Here is an 11,032-nt window from a genome sequence, read left to right as displayed (position 1 = left end):
CCTTTTCGGCAAACAATCAAATTCTATAGGAGATACGCCAATTTGGTTTTCGTTGCTTGTTTTGTACTGGCATCTTATGTTTGTGTGCAAAATTTCAAGTCGCTTGATATAAAAACGTGGAAATCACAGGCGGACAACTGTCAAATTTAGTTCATTTCGCCGATCCTTGGCCACCATGGTTTCAAACATGCGTTTTCGGCAAACAATTAAATTCTGTAGTTCATACGCCAATTCGGTTTTCATTGCTCGTTTTGTACTGTCATCTAATATTTGTGTGCAAAATTTCAAGTCGCTTGATATAAAAATGTTGAAATCACAGCCGGACAACTGTCAAATTTAGTTCATTTCGCCGAACCTTAGCCACCACAGTTTCTTACATACGTTTTCGTTTACGAATAAAATTTTAAAGGACATACGCGGACAATTGTGGTGAGGAAACAAATAGAGGAATGGTTGGTGATTGATTAGTATAAATTAAAAAACTGGATTCCGTATAGTGCAGTCGCTGTAAACGAATTCCAAATCCGTTGCAGTTTTGTCTCGACCTTTCACCCCTTAACACTTTGCTTCGATCCACATTGTTACTTTTTTGAGAAAATCATTCCGTGTGGATGTTTTTAAAATCTCAATGACTTGTAATGGTACTTTCGTAGCGCAGCGGAGTATCGTGGTGTGTAACTTTACGTATAAGTCTTAACCCCTACCTGGTGTCGAATATTTGGCTGACAAATTTGGTCAGAAATTTCAACTTTGTTTCCCACTATTACATAGGAACAAAATTTTGTCACAAAAAGTGTTAGTTGGAACAAAACTTTGTTACGGAAAGCGTTAGTTGGAACAAAATTTTGTCATATTTGGTCGTGCAATTTTACTTTTAAATTTCAGCCTAATGCGTTTTTTTGTGACGATTTCTTTGTGCTCTATTATTCCTTGTAGTTGCATGTAGTTTCTTGACATACGGGTAGTTACATTAGTCACGTGTATAGTTACCCTACATCTCATATTGGAAGTTACACAATTTTACACGACAATTTCTATATGCGCGATAGATTTTTGTAATATTCTTGTAGTTGTAAGGTTGATAGTGTGCATTTTTCAAACCGACTAAGCTGTGATGTTCAAAACTAATGTAGCCTTAGTTCACATTTGTAGCGTAAAGTTACGTATCATATAAAGCATAGTTGTAAAGTATAAGCTCATTTCACCACAAACATTGGAAGTTATACAGTTTTTGTAATCTCCCATTTGCCGCGGAGTTTGATTGATTAAATTCACACTTTCTTTCGTCGCGTGTATTACTTTCTGGACTTTTGACCTGTTTATCTTTATTGTATGAAGAAGCAAGTTGACAAACAATCTGATATTGAAAAATTTAGTACCGCAAAGTACTCGGCTTCCCTAACAATTTGTGTCGGTGATGCTACCGCAATGTGAAGGTCGGCTGACCTGTTGGTTAGTTGCCACTAAATTGTCGATTCACCTGTGCTCTCGGCCGAGATGCAGACAGGCAGAATAATTCCAATTACGGTTTATGGATCGAATCAAAATCAGAATGAGTCTTGTTCAAAATAACATAGCATGGAAGAGAATTGAATCAAATAGAATAGAATGGTCAGAAAGACGAAAGCGTTATCGTACAAAATGGAAGTCACGTGATATGCGATATTGTGAGAGAAAGGCAGTGTGTTATTAAATATCATGTGGATAATTCTCTGGGGGATTATTTAAGATAAAGTGTCCCTGTCAAAAAAAACTCCCCCCAATGATGGAACACTGGAAAAAGTTTTTATCAAAACAGCTTCCAGCTGCGGCGTTGACCGACATGCGGCTTTGTAAGGCAATTGAGGGCACATTCTCACTCCCTCAAAACAGTTACCAACACTTCAAAGGCGGTTTACATCACACGAGCTGCAGTACCACCAGCTATGCATTCAGTGTTTAAACATAGAGACGTTAAAACAAAAACCTATAGGTATAATAGACAATTTGTTGTCACTGATGGTCGGACTTACACTAGACCCCGGAAAAACTTACGCAACCTTGATACTTAAGAGGTTAAAAAGAGACTCATAGAAGCTACACGCAATGTTTTCACTGTTCAGTGTTCACTTCCATTATTTTTGTAAATAATATTCATTTATTTTTTCATCACTGTATGCTCTAACAGCTGTGCCTTGTTGCAACAACGTTGTACATCACTGTAGATTATTTATTTTCTATGTAACTTCATATTCAATAAATCTCTTCACTTCATGTAAATTTATTGCTTAAATACAGACTTGAGAATTCCAAACTAATTAACATATCAAATCATTTCAAGTGTGGGATTTTCAACGCCAAAATATATGGACCTCTACCTCCATCTAACGGTTTTCCAATGTTGAGACTCGACTTAAAAAATTATGTTCTGTACAAAAATTGTAACACCAAATGGTCGTTAGGAACCGTTACCAATGCTAACCAAAATTATGTTACAAAAAAAAATCTCGTTCCGAACCGTTACATAGGAAACAAGCGTGTAAGAACATCACAGAAAAACACAGTAAAACAAACAATATATATTGCTATGTGAAATATATGTTGGTGCAGACGATGCTTCAACTAGCATCAAACCTTTCGAGCCATCAATATAATGTCCTTGTGTGTAAGTAACGTTGCTGGGAAGACATAGAACCACCAACATAACCTTCAACATACGAAAAAATTGAAAGTAAATGAAAATAAAAAAAAATTCCACTTTACCTTCGTATACAAGTCGTGTTCCAACATTATTCGCACAACTTCTTCTTCTCCATCGAATATAAGTCGTACCTAAATATTTAAAACTTTGTTTACCAACTAATGGTTGGTCACCGGTCGTTAAAATTTTTCTGATGCGAATCATCAAACATTTTGTACCGTTGTGTAATAGTAAATCAAGACAATAAAACCATTTGATGCATAGGTTAATTTTTACTGACCGATTTTAAAAATATGTTGAGCATAGCGTCCTCTATGGGCATAAATGTATGATTACAAATGACGTTTTTTTTGGTGATGGTGTAGCGCAAAAGAACTTACCCACTTGTTTGCGTTTCATTTTCAAGTTGCACGCTTTGTTATATCACGTATTCTTTTACGCCTCGTTCTTTTTCACCTTTTGTTATTTCACCTTCCACCTGTTCATATAAATGTTTTGTGTTGATTTATATTTTTATTTACAAAGTGAACGCACCAGTTACCGCACGTTGATTTTATATTAGCAGCGCTAGCTCCCTTCCTCTCACGTGACACTGATGGGCCAATGACTGGCGAGACAAAAGATAAAACCGGGCTAACACGAGACTCTAAGAGAAATCGGAGGGAGACCGTTTTTGGCAGATTGTGTTTCGTCTGTGCAAGTTTTATAGTTTTATGAACAAGATTGAATTGAATTGTTTAACCGTTGTGCTGGAACAGGCTTGTGGTTAGCCATTAATGCAGCGTCCTGAGGACCTTGGAAAGCATTGGTTTAAGAAGCGTAACAATGACAGCGCTGGGTATTGCTTCAAGCAGATTTTCTAAAAAGATAACAATATGTTTTACAACAGCGATTTTATCTATAAAAATCCTGACCTTATTGTCAAGTAAATTCATACATGCATGTATAAAGAATTAATTACGGATACCAAGCACATACAACACATCTGATTTCCCTTCCATTCACATAGGGACCACATGGTACGTTAAAACCGCACCTTATTTCAGCAACATACAAATATGCCCCGCTTTGACTTCCCTGAGAACCTGGATTTGCTTCCGGGGTGTCATCCACACAAATATGTTTGGATGAGTGCTTCGTATCGCTTACTTTCCAGTCATGATATAACCTGTGTATTCAATCCTCCAACCATCAGGACAACTTTCACGACTTGGTATCATCAACTAAACATTACATTTAACATTTTTAGAATAAACAGGTTTTTGACTAAAAAATTATTACGTGTGTTGGACTTGTAGTGAGACATATTGCACACGGAACACCATGATATTGAAGCTGTCCATTTCTCATCAGCGAAAGATCAAACAGGGAATTTCAAGACGACGTATCGCGATATTCAACTCCATGAACATATGCTGAACCTTTTTACATAAGATATAGCAAAACAATATATATATTGCCATGTAGTATATATGTTTGTGCTGACGTTCTTTAACTAGCACCAAACCTTTCGCGCCATCAATATAATGTCCTTGTGTGTAAGTAACGTTGCTGGAAAGGCATAGGAAGTCAGATCCTCCACCAACATGAGTGTAATGCGACCCACCAGCATAACCTTTAGATTAGGGACAAAGTTTGAAAAATATAGATGTTTAAAAATTCCACTTTACCTTCGTATACAAGTCGTGTTCCGACATTATTTGCACAGCTTCTTCTTCCCCATCGAATATAAGTCGTACCTAAATGTTCAATAAAATAGAGTGGTTGCAAATTATATATAAAGTATCTTAGCTTGATTTACATTCTAATCATTTTGTTAAAATTATGATTCCAGAGATCAAATCTACTATTGTTATTTGAAATTGTGTTTACCAACTAATGGCTGGTCTCCGGTCGTTGAAATTTGACCGTCTGTGACTGAATTCTGCAATCCCGGAGATCTTTTGTGGATTCTGTGTTTTTGAGAGCTTTTTATGGCCACCTGTTGTTGATTTGCAGAAACAAAATTCTTTTCCAACCTAAATTATAGGATTTAATGAAGCTTGAAATTTTTAGTTTAACATTTTCACAAACAATTACGCATAATTTAAAAAAGTTGTATTCTGGAATATCTAAAAGTCTTCATTTCCAAACTTGAAACGACAATGCAAGATTGCAAAGTAGCAAAATACCAATGAAGGTCGACTATACCAATGAAGGTTTTAAACGTTGAAGTTCCTTTCCTCATGACATTGAAAATGGGTACAAATGTACGTTGAGGGACTTTGAATTCCTTCAATAATTGCTTTCGGAAACAATTAAATTCAATTTCTTCCTTTGACGAATGAAGAGTTGGAACTAGTCTCATTTCACTGGGAGAACAACGCAAGAAAATTGTTGTTACTGACCAATGAATTACGAATTTAACCGATACAATTAAATTTCTCATGCGAATCATCAAACATATTATAACGTTGTACAACAATAATACAAGACAATGAAACTGTTCGATGCAAAGGTTAATTTTTACAGACCCATTTTGAAAATATGTTGAGCACAGCGCTCTCTCTTGGCGTAAATGTACGACTACAATTTAAACCTCATTATGACGAGCGTGTGTGTGTGTTGTAATCACAGTTAGTAAGTAATGTGTTCGTTATTGGTGATAACAGCTCAGGTGTTGCTTCAAGCAAAAATCTAACGCGAAATATATTTTCAAAGAGGTGACAATATGTTTTACAATATAGAACTATCTATAAAAATCGTGAACTTATTGGCATGCTTTATAATGACAATTTTGTGTTCAAAGTGACGTGTCGTTGTTTCTATTTCTGTAATATTTCAGAATGACGAAACCGTCGGTCAAATTTTTGATGCTACGTCGCACGCTGCGTTTGTCTCGACAATCCATGAAGGTCATGTCGCCACGTATTTTTAAGCAATAGCGGAAGCCATTGAATGTATGTTGCAACAAAAGATAAAAATGGACATTTTCGATATTCCGAAAATTTTGATCGCTTTGCGGTTAGATTTTCTTTGTCAGCAATTTAAATTGATAACATTCATTGCTACAATATGTTTTTTATTTGAATAAAGGGTGTGTAAGAAACACTTTGAGTATTGTATTGGTAGACAAAGTTTGATTGCATGTAGCAGACATAACCACGTTTTAAACTAAAACGTATTTGGTAAATGCCATATGCTTGTCATCACCACAAACAATTTTCGCATCCGCGTCAGTGCTGATGATCCTCCAGACAGAGAAGCTCAGTTTTTTGTCACTTGTATTTGATGAAAAGCCAATTTCCCTCTGGCGATATTACTTCTGTTCACTCTTTTATCAGCAAAATTCTGGCTATCTGTAAAACGGGAATAACAGTTAACATTAAATGTTTTTAAAAAATGTTCGTTTTGAATCCGACAAAACTTGGCTTAAATCTACACTCCAGTTTCTCCCCTTCTCGTTCTCGTCGACCCGCATCGTTTAAATCATTTGAATGAAACCAAATGTAAATTTTTAAAAGAGATTCTTCCTGAAACAATAAACTTGTCCTTTTTTAGGCATTCATGGAAGTTAAGGTAGATAGGACGATCTAATAATGTGTCGCCAGTTATACACGTGACGTCATGTTCTAGAACTTTTTGTTCTTTATTTGCCTTCTCTTCCCCTCGATTCTGTGCCTCCTCTCAACAGGGAATCAAAGATCTTTTGGGTTTTCATCAAATAAATTTTGAAAAATGTTACTCAGTAAACACGATTTTTTCTTTGCATCAAAAACATGTTATCCTACGTGGGTCTCCATAGCTTTTAACAGATTTTACAGGACACAGTCTCATCAATTGGTATTAGTTGATGAAACTTTTCGCAGCATAGCTAAGCCTGTGTCACGGAACAATGTTCCGCAGTTTGAGTAACTCTGGTCTGGTAAAACCTAATCAGCTCAATATGCCCATACTTACCGTCAAACTTCCTTAGCGTAGGCAACAGCCAGTCAAAGAAACTGCATGAATAGTTTCTCGATGTAGGTTCTGGCGACAAGATTTATTCTAAGCAAACATATTTTGGTAAATTTGGCGTTTACTAAGGTGCATTTGAAGTGGGATGATTTTATCTTGAGATTGGAACGAATGAGCATTTTGAGTTAAGAGGATGAACATAATAATATATTATATTGTGTTTGGACACATTTTAACGACTTGGAAGGAACGAAGGATCAATTTAACTACTGTTACGTACAAATTTTCTCAATACAGACAAAATTACTTGCCATCATTGTGATTAAAAATGATTTGAAAACTCTGTGGTCATTGTAACATGGAACCTGTATTAAAACTGACCTGTTGTGTGCCCGTATGACAATACTGACCATCAACAAAATGGTATTCAATCGCAGCCCAATTTTTTGTAGCACAAGTCTCATTAGCCTTCAGAATACCTAAGGACGTACGGAGTAACACAGCAGCCTTTACTTGTGAAGGGGCGCAGTTAGCGAACTAGTTTAATTAAATGTTGTACTTTTGAGACATTTATAACACTTAAAAATTTGGCGTGTGATTCCACGCGAACCCGAGTTTACGAAGCCTTAAATTACTCAAATCTTTCTTGGGCTGGTTTTTATTTAGTTGGTTATTGGTTACTTCTGCTTTACGGTCAGTCATGTAATGAGTTACGAAAACCACCATTAGCAACCAATTACCATGGCGACTACGTCGTTTGCGCGACAATCGATATGAGGCAACTATACGTTCAACACGTCCGGAGATAACGATTGCTTGTCGTAAACTACTGGTTTAATTGATGTGAAGGGAGCTGGATGTAGCAAATTGCGAATCCGTCTGATAGAGACAGCACATAACACATGTTATTGGTGAAAATTTACACGTGAATTTTATTTACTGCAATCACACAATCACAATTGGTAAACGGCGAATCAATTTACTGATACATGAATATTTACATGTAAGTAAATTCATACAGGCATGTATAAAGAATTAATTACGGATACCAAGCACATACAACACATCTGATTTCCCTTCCATTCACATAGGGACCACATGGTACGTTAAAACCGCACCTTATTTCAGCAACATACAAATATGCCCCATTTTGATTTCCTTGTGAACCTGGAATTGCTTCCGGGGTGTCATCCACACAAATATGTTTGGATGAGTGCTTCGTATCACTATGACCTCCAGTCATGATATAACCTGTGTATTCAACCCTCCAACCATCTGGACAACTTTCACGGCTTGGAATCATCAACTAAACATTGAATTTAACATTTTTAAAATAAACTGGTTCTGATTAAATTTTAAAATAATTACGTGTGTTGGACTTGCAGTGAAACATATTGCACACGGCACACCATGATACTGAAGCTGTCCATTTCTGATCAGCGAAAGATCAAACAGGGAATTTCAAGCCGACGTATCGCGATATTCAACTCCATAAACATATGCTGGACCTTTTTATATAAGATCAAACAAAACAATATAAATATTGCCATGTAATATATATGTTGACGCAGACATTGCTCTAACTAGCTTCAAACCTTTCGAGCCATCAATATAATGTCCTTGTGTGTAAGTAACGTTGCTGGGAAGACAAAGAAAGTCAGATCCTCCACCAACATGAGTGTAGTACGACCCTCCAGTATAACCTTCAAATTACGGACAAAGTTTAAAAAATATGATGTAAAAAATTGCACTTTACCTTCGTATACAAGTCGTGTTCCGACATTATTCGCACAACTTCTTCTTCCCCATCGAATATAAGTCGTACCTAAATGTTCAATAAAATACAGTGGTTGCAAACTATTTATAATGTATCTTAGCTTGTTTTAAAATCTAATCAAATTCTTTTTGTTGAAATCATTATACCAGAGATCAAATCTACTATTGTTATTTGAAATTGTGTTTACCAACTAATGGTTGGTCTCCGGTCGTTGAAATTTGACCGTCTGTGACTGAATTCTGCAATCCCGGAGATCTTTTGTGGATTCTGTGTTTTTGGGAGCTTTTTATTTCCACCTGTTGTTGATTTGCAAAATTCTTTTCCAACCTAAATTATAGGATTTAATGAAGTTTGAAATTCTTAGTTTAACATTTCCACAAACAATTACGCATAATTTAAAACATTATTCAGAAACACGAACCTGTTTACACTTCTGTGGAGCAGATGAGATGAGGAAGCAATCATAGCAATCAGGAAAATAAAACCTGCTGCACAAACAATTAAAACTCTCGGTCTCCGTTGTATTCTGGAATATCTGAAAGTCTTCATTTCCAAACTTGAAACGTCGATGCAAGATTGCAAAGTAGTAAATTACCAATGAAGGTCAACACAAAGCAGTAGCGTTTTAAATGTTGAATTTCCTTTCCTCACGACATTGAAAATGGGTACAAATGTACGTTGAGGGACTTTGAATTGCTTCAAGAATTGCTTTCGGAAATAATCAAACTCAATTTCTTCTTTCGTCGAATAAAGAATTCCAGAATTCCAAGGCTCATTTCACTGGGAGAACAACGCAAGAAAATTGTTGTAACTGACCAATGAATTACGAATTTAACCGATACAATTAAATTTCCCATGCGAATTATCAAACATTTTATATCGTTGTATAACAATAATACAAGACAATGAAACTATTCGATGCAAAGATTAATTTTTACAGACCCATTTTGAAAATATGTTGAGCATAGCGCCCTCTATGGGCGTAAATGTATGACTACAAATTAAGCCTCAGTATGAGATTTTTGTGTGTTGTAATCATAGTTAGTAAGTAATGTTTTCGTTGTGGATGATGACAGCGCTGGGTGTTGCTTCAAGCAAAAATGTAATGCAAAATATTTTTTCATAAAAAGGTAACATATGTTTTACAACAGCAAATTCATGGAAATTTATGGTTTCGACCTATAAGGTTTCATCAGTGCAACTGGTGTGACTATCAGATTTCTACTATTGCCGATTTACCGCTTCCTTGTTCTATCATCGCGGGTGCAGTGTTTGTTTGTAAGAGAGAAAAACGGATAATAAATATTTTAATAATTCTTATTTTGGATGTTTTAATTTTAATATTGATGGTTCTAACAAATTCACGGGGTACTGAAACTCGATCGAGGTATGTTATTTCAAAAACCACAACTGTTAGTAAATTACCACCTGTCAAAATAGATGGTAATATGTTTGATTGACCTATGTTAAACACTTTACCCCAATGCGAAAGTGATATTAAATTTTCGAGCGATATCCTTACGCGAATATTGATACGTTTAACGATTATGGCAACCTATGTTTTATGCCACTCAAAAACTTATAGTTTCACGACTTTTTAAGTTGACTAGGCGAATATTATGTCGATCTCCATGTTTTGCTGAGCCACTTGTTTCCATTTGGGACATATACTCGTTTAACAATGTACATCAACTTGTCAGCGAATTGAACAGGCATGAAAACTTTTTATCAATAAACGTTTGTTTTTGGTGTAGTTTTGCAAAGTTTGATTTGGATCTATAATATAAACAAGATAGCCCATACATAGGTAAAGAACTTCATACGAACGTTTCGATTGTTTTCTACAATCATTTTCAGTGTAAAATAAAGGCGAACCGGCAAAATGGTGCGGTGAAGTTGCGACATGTAAAAAAAGGCTGGAAGTTGAATAAGCGCAATTGTTAAGATTAGAGTCGAGCGGAGTTGCCTGTGGTAGTGATGAAAACAAAGGGTAAAAAACAAATTAAATGCACTGTGCACGATAAAAAATTAGCACATGACGAGCCCTTCTTGGGATGTTTGTCAACATCTTGTGGCCAATCCAACACACAAGATAGACTTTAACAACCCAACCATCCTTGGACAGATTGAAGGAAAACGGCGTCTATCTTTTTTGGAAACAATTTACATCCAAAATTTTCAGCCACTGTTAAATGCCGATACATCCTCTGTGCCATTACGACTTTTCAACGTATAAACCTCCCTTGGTCGCCGTGTATTTTATAGGATTTTTAATTTTTTATCGTGCACAGTGCATTTAATTTGTTTTTTTACCCAAGATTTGGTTCTAGTTTTGCAAAGTAATTAGAGTACAGTTGCGTTACGATACCGAATTGTATTTCGCAAAGACAGCCCCCAGACGCCATCGGTCAGTTAAAGTTAAACGATCGACATATCGTGAAGACGCATGTCCTGGTCAACTAAAATTTAAACGCAGCCTTCAAGCAAACTCCCACCCAATCTGTCGCGAGCTTCGCTATATACCTTGGACGCAATATTAGAACATTTATTAGTCAACGAATTAAAACAAACCACGGCCTCACGTTACTAGACATATAAACAACTAAAGCCGGAAGCAGTTGATGAAAATTGATATCAAG

The 11,032-nt window shown here is 36.0% G+C and overlaps 1 long non-coding RNA gene and 1 pseudogene across 1 annotated transcript; both read right to left on the bottom strand.

The window, feature by feature from the left end:
* Positions 1-2,527: 2,527 nt before the first annotated feature.
* Positions 2,528-3,163, bottom strand: LOC145909538 (uncharacterized). The gene is made up of 3 exons (XR_014403135.1): positions 3,065-3,163; positions 2,743-2,811; positions 2,528-2,686 (listed from the first exon to the last, which is right to left on the bottom strand). It is a non-coding gene; the product is annotated as an uncharacterized LOC145909538 (long non-coding RNA).
* A 290-nt stretch (positions 3,164-3,453) lies between these two features.
* LOC145909537 (uncharacterized) lies at positions 3,454-8,942 on the bottom strand (annotated as a pseudogene).
* Between the last annotated feature and the right edge of the window lie 2,090 nt (positions 8,943-11,032).

The sequence above is a fragment of the Ascidia mentula genome, chromosome 7, assembly GCF_947561715.1.
Source record: "Ascidia mentula chromosome 7, kaAscMent1.1, whole genome shotgun sequence".
Taxonomy (NCBI): domain Eukaryota; kingdom Metazoa; phylum Chordata; class Ascidiacea; order Phlebobranchia; family Ascidiidae; genus Ascidia; species Ascidia mentula.
This window is presented reverse-complemented; position numbering and strand designations above follow the sequence as displayed.